Below are 13,045 nucleotides of genomic sequence, written 5' to 3'. Positions count from 1 at the left end.
TTGGCTTGGGGAGACAATGGTTTGGGGAGATTACATGGGCTCAGGGAGATGACCCTGGCACGTGGAGATGATGTGGGCTCCCTTATATGGCATCGGCTCGGGGACATGACTCGGGCTCGAGGACATGACAACTTGGGGAGATGACATGAGCTCATAGAGATGATGGGACATCAGGAGATGTGGGTTGGAGACACGATGTGGGCTTGGGAGATGATTGGACTGTGGGAGATGACTCGGGCTTGGGGTGATGAAGTGGTCTTGCAGATATGCTGTGAGCTCAGGGAGATGATGCAGGCTTTGGGAGAAGACGTGGGCTTGGGAGCTCATGCGGGCTTGTGTGGATGATTTGTGCTTGGGGACATGATGCGGCCTTAGTGTGGTGAGGTCGGCTTGGGGACATGTGGCCTGGAAACATGATGCGGGCTCGGGGATTCGGTGCGGGCTTGGGGAGATGATGTGGGCTCGGGGAGATGATGGGCTTAGGGAGATGATGCGGGCTTGGGGAGATGATGTGGGCTTGGGGAGATGTGGGTTGGAGACATGATAGGGCTTGGGGAGATGATTGGACTGTGGGAGATGACTCGGGCTTGGGGTGACGAAGCGGTCTTGCAGACATGCTGTGGGCTCAGGGAGATAATGCAGGCTGTCGTAGATGATGTGGACTTGGGACGTCATGCAGACTGGGGAGATGATTTGTTATTGGGGACATGATGCAGGCTTAAGGTAGTGAGGTCGGGTTAGGTAGATGTGGGCCTGGAAACATGATGCGGGCTTTGGGAGTCGATGAGGGCTTGGGTAGATGATGTGGGCTTGGCGAGATGATGCGGGCTTGGGGACATGATGTAGTCTTGGGGAGAATATGTGGGCTTGGGGAAATTATTGGCTTTGGGGAGATGACACGGGGTTGGGGAGATGATGTTGGTTTATGGAGATGATTGCGCTTCAGGAGATGATGTGGGCTTGGGGAGGTGATTGGGCTTAGGGATGATGCGGGCTTGCGGAGATTATTGGGATCGGGGAGTCGATGTGGGCTTCGGGAGATGATCGGGCTTGGGTAGACTATGTGGGCTCGGTGGGATGATGTGAGCTCGGGTAGATCAAGTTGGCTTGGGGAGATGATGTGGGGTCTGTGTAAAATGATGTGGACTTGCAGATATTACGCTGACTTGGCGACATGACAAAGGCTCGGCTGGATGATGCAGGCTTGGGAAATGATGCGGGTTTGGGGAGATGATTGGGCTTGGGGAGATGATTAGGCTTGGGGAGATGATGCAGTCTTGGGATATGATGCGGGCTTGGGGAGGTGATTACGCTTCGGGAGATGATGTGGGCTAGGGAGATGATTGGGCGTTGGGAGATGATGCGGGCTTGAGGATATGTGGTCTTGGGGACATCACACAGGCTCGGGAGATGACGTGGGCTCGCAGACATTATCGGGCTTGTGGACATTGATGTGGGCTCATTGTCACGATACGGCCTCTGGAATATGACGCCAGCTCGGGGACACAACACAGGTTCAGGGAGGTGACGTGGACTTGGAGAGCTGATGTGGGCTTAGGAATATTTTGGTTTCGATAGATGTGGGCTTGGAGAGATGATTCAGACTTGGGAGATGATGCGGGCTTGGGGAGATGATTGGACAGTGGGAGATGACTCGGGCTTGGGTGATGAAGTGGTCTTGCAGATATGCTGTGAGGTCAGGGAGATGATGCAGGCTTTGGGAGAAGACGTGGGCTTGGGAGCTCATGCGGGCTTGGGGGGATGATTTGTGCTTGGGGACATGATGCGGCCTTAGTGTGGTGAGGTCAGCTTGGGGAAATGTGGGCCTGGAAACATGATGAGGGCTTGCGGAGATAATGTGGTCTTGGGGATATGTCAGCTTAGGGACTTGATGCCGGTTTGGGGACATGACACAGGCTCGGGGAGATGATGCGGGCTCGCCGATATTTTGGGGGCTTGTGGACATGATGTGGCCTCACTGACATGACACGTGCTCTGGTACATGACACCGGTTCGGGGACACAACACAGGTTCAGGGAGATGACGTGGACTTGGAGAGCTGATGTGGGCTTGGGAAGATGTGGGTTGGAAAGATGTGGGCTTGGAGAGATGATTCAGATTTGGGGAGATGATGTTCGCTTGGGGAGATGTTGGCTCGGTTAGATGACGCGGGCTCAGGGAGATGATCCCGGCTTGTGGAGATGATGTGGGCTCCCTGATATGGCATCGGCTCGGGGACATGACACGGGCTCATGGAGATGATGGGGGCTCGAGGAGATGACGCGGGCTTGCAGACATTTTACAGGCTCGCAAACATGACTTGGGCTAGCTGACATAACGTGGGATCGAGGACATGACACTGGTTCAGGGAGATGACGTGGGCTTGGGGAGATGATGTGGGCTGGGGGAGATGATGCAGGCCTCTGTAAATGATGTGGGTGTGCAGATAATACGCCGGCTTGTAGACATGACACAGGCTCGGCTAGATGATACATCCTTGGGAAATGATGCAGGCTTGGGGAGATAATGTGCCTTTTGGGAGATTTGGGCTTGGGAGATGATTGGCCTTAGGGAAATGATGCGGGCTTGGGGAGATGATGCGGGCATGGGGAGATGATGCGGGCTTGGGATTTGATGCAGGCTTGGGGAAATGATGTGCCTTTTGGGAGATGTTGGCTTGGTGAGATAATGTTGTCTTGGGGAGATTATGTGGGCTTGGGGGAGACTATGTGGGCTTGGGGAGATGTTTTGCTTGGGGAGATAATGTGGGCTTAGGGAGATGATGCAGCTCCGGGAGATGACACGGGCGTCTGTAAATGATGCAGACTTGCAGATACTACGAGGACTTGGGATCATGATGCGGGCTCAGCTAGAAGATGCGGGCTTGGGGAATGATTCAGGCTTGAGGAATTGATGTGCCTTTTGGGAGATGTGGGCTTGGGGAGATGATGTGGGCTTGGTGACATGATGCGGGTTCGGGGAGATGTGGGCTTGGGGAGATGATGCGGGGTTTGGGAGACGATTGGGCATAGGGAGATGATGTGGGCTTGGGGAGGTGATGCCGGCTTGGCAAGATGATGCGGGCTTGGTGAGATGATGCTGGCTTGGGGACATGAAGCGGGCTTAGGGTGGTGAGGTCAGCTTGGGGAAATGTGGGCCTGGAAACACGATGAGGGCTTGCAGAGATAATGTGGTCTTGGGGATATGTCAGCTTAGGGACTTGATGCCGGTTTGGGGACATGACACAGGCTCGGGGAGATGATGCGGGCACACCGATATTTTTGGGGCTTGTGGACATGATGTGGCCTCACTGACATGACACGTGCTCTGGTACATGACACCGGTTTGGGGACACAACACAGGTTCAGGGAGATGACGTGGACTTGGAGAGCTGATGTGGGCTTGGGAAGAGCTGGGTTTGAAATGATGTGGGCTTGGAGAGATGATTCAGACTTGGAGAGATTATGTTCTCTTGGGGAGTTTTTGGCTTGTGGAGATGACGCGGGCTCAGAGAGATGTCCTGGGCTCGTGGAGATATGTGGGCTCCCTGATATGGCGTCGGCTCTGGGACATGACACGGGATCGAGGACATGACACTGGCTCGGGGATATGACGTGTGCTCATGGAAATGATGGGTGCTCAGGGAGATGATTGGGCTTAGGAAGATGATGCGGGCTTTGGGAAATGATGCGGGTTTGGGGAGATGACTGGGCTTAGGGAGTTGATGTGGACTTGGGGAGATGATGCGGGCTTGGGGAGATGATTGGACTGTGGGAGATGACTCGGGCTTGGGGTGATGAAGTGGTCTTGCAGATATGCTGTGGGCTCAGGGAGATGATGCAGGCTTTGGGAGAAGACGTGGGCTTGGGAGCTCATGCGGGCTTGTGGGGATGATTTGTGCTTGGGGACATGATGCGGCCTCAGTGTGGTGAGGTCGGCTTGGGGACATGTGGCCTGGAAACATGATGCGGGCTCGGGAATTCAGTGCGGGCTTGGGGAGATGATGTGGGCTTGGGGAGATGATTGGGCTTAGGGAGATGATGCGGCTTGGGGAGATTATTGGGCTCGGGGAGTCGATGCGGGCTTGGGGAGATGATGCGGGCTTGGGGAGATGTGGGTTGGAGACATGATGTGGGCTTGGGGAGATGATTGGACTGTGGGAGATGACTCGGGCTTGGGGTGACGAAGCGGTCTTGCAGACATGCTGTGGGCTCAGGGAGATGATTGCAGGCTGTCGTAGATGATGTGGACTTGGGACATCATGCAGACTGGGGGAGATGATTTGTTATTGGGGACATGATGCAGGCTTAAGGTAGTGAGGGTCGGGTTAGGTACATGTGGGCCTGGAAACATGATGCGGGATTTGGGAGTCGATGAGGGCTTGGGGAGATGATGTGGGCTTGGCGAGATGATGCGGGCTTGGGGAAATTATTGGCTTTGGGGAGATGACACGGGGTTGGGGAGATGATGTTGGTTTATGGAGATGATTGCGCTTCAGGAGATGATGTGGGCTTGGGGAGATGATTGCGCTTCAGGAGATGATGTGGGCTTGGGGAGATGATTGGGCTTAGGGAGATGATGCGGGCTTGCGGAGATTATTGGGCTCGGGGAATTGATGTGGGCTTCGGGAGATGATGCGGGCTTGGGGAGACTATGAGGGCTCGGTGAGACGATGTGAGCTCGGGTAGATCATGTTGGCTTCGGGAGATGATGTGGGTCTGTGTAAATGATGCGGACTTGCAGATATTACGCTGGCTTGGCGACCATGACAAAGGCTCGGCTGGATGATGCAGGCTTGGGAAATGATGCAGGCTTGGGAAATGATGCGGGCTTGGGGAGATGATTGGGCTTGGGGAGATGATTAGGCTTGGGGAGATGATGCAGGCTTGGGATATGATGCGGGCTTGCGGAGATGATTACGCTTCGGGAGGATGATGTGGGCTAGGGAGATGATTGGGCGTTGGGAGATGATGCGGGCTTGAGGATATGTGGTCTTGGGGGACATCACACAGGCTCGGGAAGATGACGTGGGCTTGCAGACATTATCGGGCTTGTGGACATGATGTGGGCTCATTGTCACGATACGGCCTCTGGAATATGACGCCAGCTCGGGGACACAACACAGGTTCAGGGAGGTGATGTGGACTTGGAGAGCTGATGTGGGCTTAGGAATATTTTGGTTTCGATAGATGTGGGCTTGGAGAGATGATTCAGACTTGGGGAGATGATGCGGGCTTGGGGAGATGATTGGACAGTGGGAGATGACTCGGGCTTGGGGTGATGAAGTGGTCTTGCAGATATGCTGTGAGGTCAGGGAGATGATGCAGGCTTTGGGAGAAGACGTGGGCTTGGGAGCTCATGCGGGCTTGGGGGGATGATTTGTGCTTGGGGACATGATGCGGCCTTAGTGTGGTGAGGTCGGCTTGGGGACATGTGGCCTGGAAACATGTTGCGGGCTCGGGGATTCGGTGCGGGCTTGGGGAGATGATGCGGGCTCGGGGATACTATGTGGGCTCAGGGAGATGATGTGAGCTTGGGGAGATCATGTTGGCTTGGGGAGAAGATGTGGGTCTGTGTAAATGATGCAGACTTGCAGATATTACGCCAGCTTGGGGACATGACACAGGCTCGGCTGGATGATGCTGGCTTGGGAAATGATGCGGGCTTGGGGAGATAATGTGCCTTTTGGGAGATTTTGTCTTGGGGAGATGATGCGAGCTTGGGGAGATGATTGGGCTTGGGGAGATGAGTGGGCTTAGGGAGATGATGCAGGCCTCTGTAAATGATGCGGGTGTGCAGATATTACGCCAGCTTGGAGACATGACACAGGCTCGGCTACATGATGAATCCTTGGGAAATGATGCGGCATTGGGGAGATAACGTACCTTTTGGGAGATTTGGGCTTGGGGAGATGATTGGGCTTAGGGAGATGATGCGGGCTTAGGGAGATGATGTGGGCTTGGGGAGATGTGGGTTGGAGACATGATGTGGGCTTGGGGAGATGATTGGACTGTGGGAGATGACTCGGGCTTGGGGTGACGAAGCGGTCTTGCAGATATGCTGTGGGCTCAGGGAGATGATGCAAGCTGTGGTAGACGATGTGGGCTTGGGACATCATGCAGGCTGGGGGAGATGATGTGTTATTGGGGACATAATGCGGGCTTAAGGTAGTGAGGTCGGGTTAGGTACATGTGGGCCTGGAAACATGATGCGGGCTTGGGGAGTCGATGAGGGCTTGGGGAGATGATTCAGACTTGGGGAGATGATGTTGGCCTGGGGAGATGTTGGCTAGGGGAGATGTCGCGGGCTCAGGGAGATGACCCGGGCTCGTGGAGATGATGTGAGCTCCCTGATATGGCGTTGGCTCGGGGACATGACACGGTCTCGAGGACATGACACCGGCTTGGGGAGATGACGTGGGCTCAAGGAGACGATGGGGGCTCGGGGAGGTGACTCAGGCTTGTAGACATTTTTCAAGCTACCAGGCATGACTTGGGCTCAGTGAAATAACATGGGCTCGAGGACATGACACCGGCTCAGGGTCACGACACGGGTTCAGGGAGATGACGTGCGCTTGGGGAGATGATGTTGGCTTGTGGAGATGATTGGACTGTGGGACATGATGGGCTTGGGGTGATGAAGAGGTCTTGCAGACATGCTGTGGGGTCAGGGAGATGATGCAGGCTTTGGGATATGACGTAGTCTTGGGAGATCATGCGGGCTCAGTGAGATGATTTTTTATTGGGGACATGATGCGGGCTTAAGGTAGTGAGGTCGGGTTAGGTACATGTGGGCCTGGAAACATGATGCGGGCTTGGGGAGTCGTTGCGGGCTTGGGGAGTCGTTGCGGGCTTGGGGAGATGATGCGGGCTTGGGAAGATGATGTGGGCTCGGGAAGATGAATGGGCTTAGGGAGATGATGTTGGCTTGGGGATATGTCAGCTTAGGGAAATGATGCAGGCTTGGGGAAATGACACAGGCTCCGGGAGATGACACGGGCTCGCAGACATTTTGGGGGCTTCTGGACATAATGTGGCCTCACTGACACTACACGGGCTCTGGGACATGACGCCGCTCGGGGACACAAGACAGGTTCAGGGAGATGACGTGGACTTGGAGAGCTGATGTAGGCTTGGGAAGATGTGGGTTTCGAACGATGTGGGCTTGGAGAGATGATTCAGACTTGTGGAGATGATGTTGGCTTGGGGAGACAATGGTTTGGGGAGATTACATGGGCTCAGGGAGATGACCCTGGCACGTGGAGATGATGTGGGCTCCCTTATATGGCATCGGCTCGGGGACATGACTCGGGCTCGAGGACATGACACCAGCTTGGGGAGATGACATGAGCTCATAGAGATGATGGGACATCAGGGAGATGTGGGTTGGAGACACGATGTGGGCTTGGGGAGATGATTGGACTGTGGGAGATGACTCGGGCTTGGGGTGATGAAGTGGTCTTGCAGATATGCTGTGAGCTCAGGGAGATGATGCAGGCTTTGGGAGAAGACGTGGGCTTGGGAGCTCATGCGGGCTTGTGTGGATGATTTGTGCTTGGGGACATGATGCGGCCTTAGTGTGGTGAGGTCGGCTTGGGGACATGTGGCCTGGAAACATGATGCGGGCTCGGGGATTCGGTGCGGGCTTGGGGAGATGATGTGGGCTCGGGGAGATGATTGGGCTTAGGGAGATGATGCGGGCTTGGGGAGATGATGTGGGCTTGGGGAGATGTGGGTTGGAGACATGATATGGGCTTGGGGAGATGATTGGACTGTGGGAGATGACTCGGGCTTGGGGTGACGAAGCGGTCTTGCAGACATGCTGTGGGCTCAGGGAGATAATGCAGGCTGTCGTAGATGATGTGGACTTGGGACGTCATGCAGACTGGGGGAGATGATTTGTTATTGGGGACATGATGCAGGCTTAAGGTAGTGAGGTCGGGTTAGGTAGATGTGGGCCTGGAAACATGATGCGGGCTTTGGGAGTCGATGAGGGCTTGGGTAGATGATGTGGGCTTGGCGAGATGATGCGGGCTTGGGGACATGATGTAGTCTTGGGGAGATGATGTGGGCTTGGGGAAATTATTGGCTTTGGGGAGATGACACGGGGTTGGGGAGATGATGTTGGTTTATGGAGATGATTGCGCTTCAGGAGATGATGTGGGCTTGGGGAGATGATTGCGCTTCAGGAGATGATGTGGGCTTGGGGAGATGATTGCGCTTCAGGAGATGATGTGGGCTTCGGGAGATGATGCGGGCTTGGGGAGACTATGTGGGCTCGGTGAGATGATGTGAGCTCGGGTAGATCATGTTGGCTTGGGGAGATGATGTGGGTCTGTGTAAATGATGCGGACTTGCAGATATTACGCTGGCTTGGCGACATGACAAAGGCTCGGCTGGATGATGCAGGCTTGGGGAATGATGCGGGTTTGGGGAGATGATTGGGCTTGGGGAGATGATTAGGCTTGGGGAGATGATGCAGGCTTGGGATATGATGCGGGCTTGGGGAGGTGATTACGCTTCGGGAGATGATGTGGGCTAGGGAGATGATTGGGCTTTGGGAGATGATGCGGGCTTGAGGATATGTGGTCTTGGGGACATCACACAGGCTCGGGAGATGACGTGGGCTCGCAGACATTATCGGGCTTGTGGACATGATGTGGGCTCATTGTCACGATACGGCCTCTGGAATATGACGCCAGCTCGGGGACACAACACAGGTTCAGGGAGGTGATGTGGACTTGGAGAGCTGATGTGGGCTTAGGAATATTTTGGTTTCGATAGATGTGGGCTTGGAGAGATGATTCAGACTTGGGGAGATGATGCGGGCTTGGGGAGATGATTGGACAGTGGGAGATGACTCGGGCTTGGGGTGATGAAGTGGTCTTGCAGATATGCTGTGAGGTCAGGGAGATGATGCAGGCTTTGGGAGAAGACGTGGGCTTGGGAGCTCATGCGGGCTTGGGGGGATGATTTGTGCTTGGGGACATGATGCGGCCTTAGTGTGGTGAGGTCAGCTTGGGGAAATGTGGGCCTGGAAACATGATGAGGGCTTGCGGAGATAATGTGGTCTTGGGGATATGTCAGCTTAGGGACTTGATGCCGGTTTGGGGACATGACACAGGCTCGGGGAGATGATGCGGGCTCGCCGATATTTTGGGGGCTTGTGGACATGATGTGGCCTCACTGACATGACACGTGCTCTGGTACATGACACCGGTTCGGGGACACAACACAGGTTCAGGGAGATGACGTGGACTTGGAGAGCTGATGTGGGCTTGGGAAGATGTGGGTTTGGAAAGATGTGGGCTTGGAGAGATGATTCAGATTTGGGGAGATGATGTTCGCTTGGGGAGATGTTGGCTCGGTTAGATGACGCGGGCTCAGGGAGATGATCCCGGCTTGTGGAGATGATGTGGGCTCCCTGATATGGCATCGGCTCGGGGACATGACACGGGCTCATGGAGATGATGGGGGCTCGAGGAGATGACGCGGGCTTGCAGACATTTTACAGGCTCGCAAACATGACTTGGGCTAGCTGACATAACGTGGGATCGAGGACATGACACTGGTTCAGGGAGATGACGTGGGCTTGGGGAGATGATGTGGGCTTGGGGAGATGATGCAGGCCTCTGTAAATGATGTGGGTGTGCAGATAATACGCCGGCTTGTAGACATGACACAGGCTCGGCTAGATGATACATCCTTGGGAAATGATGCAGGCTTGGGGAGATAATGTGCCTTTTGGGAGATTTGGGCTTGGGAGATGATTGGCCTTAGGGAAATGATGCGGGCTTGGGGAGATGATGCGGGCATGGGGAGATGATGCGGGCTTGGGATTTGATGCAGGCTTGGGGAAATGATGTGCCTTTTGGGAGATGTTGGCTTGGTGAGATAATGTTGTCTTGGGGAGATTATGTGGGCTTGGGGAGACTATGTGGGCTTGGGGAGATGTTTGCTTGGGGAGATAATGTGGGCTTAGGGAGATGATGCAGCTCCGGGAGATGACACGGGCGTCTGTAAATGATGCAGACTTGCAGATACTACGAGGACTTGGGATCATGATGCGGGCTCAGCTAGAAGATGCGGGCTTGGGGAATGATTCAGGCTTGAGGAATTGATGTGCCTTTTGGGAGATGTGGGCTTGGGGAGATGATGTGGGCTTGGTGACATGATGCGGGTTCGGGGAGATGTGGGCTTGGGGAGATGATGCGGGGTTTGGGAGACGATTGGGCATAGGGAGATGATGTGGGCTTGGGGAGGTGATGCCGGCTTGGCAAGATGATGCGGGCTTGGTGAGATGATGCTGGCTTGGGGACATGAAGCGGGCTTAGGGTGGTGAGGTCAGCTTGGGGAAATGTGGGCCTGGAAACACGATGAGGGCTTGCAGAGATAATGTGGTCTTGGGGATATGTCAGCTTAGGGACTTGATGCCGGTTTGGGGACATGACACAGGCTCGGGGAGATGATGCGGGCTCGCCGATATTTTTGGGGCTTGTGGACATGATGTGGCCTCACTGACATGACACGTGCTCTGGTACATGACACCGGTTCGGGGACACAACACAGGTTCAGGGAGATGACGTGGACTTGGAGAGCTGATGTGGGCTTGGGAAGATGTGGGTTTGGAAAGATGTGGGCTTGGAGAGATGATTCAGATTTGGGGAGATGATGTTCGCTTGGGGAGATGTTGGCTCGGTTAGATGACGCGGGCTCAGGGAGATGATCCCGGCTTGTGGAGATGATGTGGGCTCCCTGATATGGCATCGGCTCGGGGACATGACACGGGCTCATGGAGATGATGGGGGCTCGAGGAGATGACGCGGGCTTGCAGACATTTTACAGGCTCGCAAACATGACTTGGGCTAGCTGACATAACGTGGGATCGAGGACATGACACTGGTTCAGGGAGATGACGTGGGCTTGGGGAGATGATGTGGGCTTGGGGAGATGATGCAGGCCTCTGTAAATGATGTGGGTGTGCAGATAATACGCCGGCTTGTAGACATGACACAGGCTCGGCTAGATGATACATCCTTGGGAAATGATGCAGGCTTGGGGAGATAATGTGCCTTTTGGGAGATTTGGGCTTGGGAGATGATTGGCCTTAGGGAAATGATGCGGGCTTGGGGAGATGATGCGGGCATGGGGAGATGATGCGGGCTTGGGATTTGATGCAGGCTTGGGGAAATGATGTGCCTTTTGGGAGATGTTGGCTTGGTGAGATAATGTTGTCTTGGGGAGATTATGTGGGCTTGGGGAGACTATGTGGGCTTGGGGAGATGTTTGCTTGGGGAGATAATGTGGGCTTAGGGAGATGATGCAGCTCCGGGAGATGACACGGGCGTCTGTAAATGATGCAGACTTGCAGATACTACGAGGACTTGGGATCATGATGCGGGCTCAGCTAGAAGATGCGGGCTTGGGGAATGATTCAGGCTTGAGGAATTGATGTGCCTTTTGGGAGATGTGGGCTTGGGGAGATGATGTGGGCTTGGTGACATGATGCGGGTTCGGGGAGATGTGGGCTTGGGGAGATGATGCGGGGTTTGGGAGACGATTGGGCATAGGGAGATGATGTGGGCTTGGGGAGGTGATGCCGGCTTGGCAAGATGATGCGGGCTTGGTGAGATGATGCTGGCTTGGGGACATGAAGCGGGCTTAGGGTGGTGAGGTCAGCTTGGGGAAATGTGGGCCTGGAAACACGATGAGGGCTTGCAGAGATAATGTGGTCTTGGGGATATGTCAGCTTAGGGACTTGATGCCGGTTTGGGGACATGACACAGGCTCGGGGAGATGATGCGGGCTCGCCGATATTTTTGGGGCTTGTGGACATGATGTGGCCTCACTGACATGACACGTGCTCTGGTACATGACACCGGTTTGGGGACACAACACAGGTTCAGGGAGATGACGTGGACTTGGAGAGCTGATGTGGGCTTGGGAAGAGCTGGGTTTGAAATGATGTGGGCTTGGAGAGATGATTCAGACTTGGAGAGATTATGTTCTCTTGGGGAGTTTTTGGCTTGTGGAGATGACGCGGGCTCAGAGAGATGTCCTGGGCTCGTGGAGATATGTGGGCTCCCTGATATGGCGTCGGCTCTGGGACATGACACGGGATCGAGGACATGACACTGGCTCGGGGATATGACGTGTGCTCATGGAAATGATGGGTGCTCAGGGAGATGATTGGGCTTAGGAAGATGATGCGGGCTTTGGGAAATGATGCGGGTTTGGGGAGATGACTGGGCTTAGGGAGTTGATGTGGACTTGGGGAGATGATGCGGGCTTGCGGAGATGATTGGACTGTGGGAGATGACTCGGGCTTGGGGTGATGAAGTGGTCTTGCAGATATGCTGTGGGCTCAGGGAGATGATGCAGGCTTTGGGAGAAGACGTGGGCTTGGGAGCTCATGCGGGCTTGTGGGGATGATTTGTGCTTGGGGACATGATGCGGCCTCAGTGTGGTGAGGTCGGCTTGGGGACATGTGGCCTGGAAACATGATGCGGGCTCGGGAATTCAGTGCGGGCTTGGGGAGATGATGTGGGCTTGGGGAGATGATTGGGCTTAGGGAGATGATGCGGGCTTGGGGAGATTATTGGGCTCGGGGAGTCGATGCGGGCTTGGGGAGATGATGCGGGCTTGGGGAGATGTGGGTTGGAGACATGATGTGGGCTTGGGGAGATGATTGGACTGTGGGAGATGACTCGGGCTTGGGGTGACGAAGCGGTCTTGCAGACATGCTGTGGGCTCAGGGAGATGATGAAGGCTGTCGTAGATGATGTGGACTTGGGACATCATGCAGACTGGGGGAGATGATTTGTTATTGGGGACATGATGCAGGCTTAAGGTAGTGAGGTCGGGTTAGGTACATGTGGGCCTGGAAACATGATGCGGGATTTGGGAGTCGATGAGGGCTTGGGGAGATGATGTGGGCTTGGCGAGATGATGCGGGCTTGGGGACATGATGTAGTCTTGGGGAGATGATGCGGGCTTGGGGAAATTATTGGCTTTGGGGAGATGACACGGGGTTGGGGAGATGATGT

At 54.9% G+C, this 13,045-nt stretch overlaps 1 long non-coding RNA gene across 1 annotated transcript in view; it reads left to right on the top strand.

Annotated features, from left to right (window-relative positions):
- The window catches only part of LOC116657628, a 23,893-nt gene extending 14,846 nt beyond the window's left edge, over window positions 1-9,047 (top strand). Inside the window, exons 3-4 of the long non-coding RNA XR_004312825.1 lie at window positions 2,877-3,136; window positions 9,012-9,047. This is a non-coding gene — a long non-coding RNA (uncharacterized LOC116657628). The remainder of the gene's footprint in view (window positions 1-2,876; window positions 3,137-9,011) is intronic.
- The last annotated feature ends 3,998 nt before the right edge of the window (window positions 9,048-13,045 follow it).

This window comes from Camelus ferus, chromosome 18 (assembly GCF_009834535.1).
Source record: "Camelus ferus isolate YT-003-E chromosome 18, BCGSAC_Cfer_1.0, whole genome shotgun sequence".
In the NCBI taxonomy this organism is placed as follows: domain Eukaryota; kingdom Metazoa; phylum Chordata; class Mammalia; order Artiodactyla; family Camelidae; genus Camelus; species Camelus ferus.
This window is presented reverse-complemented; position numbering and strand designations above follow the sequence as displayed.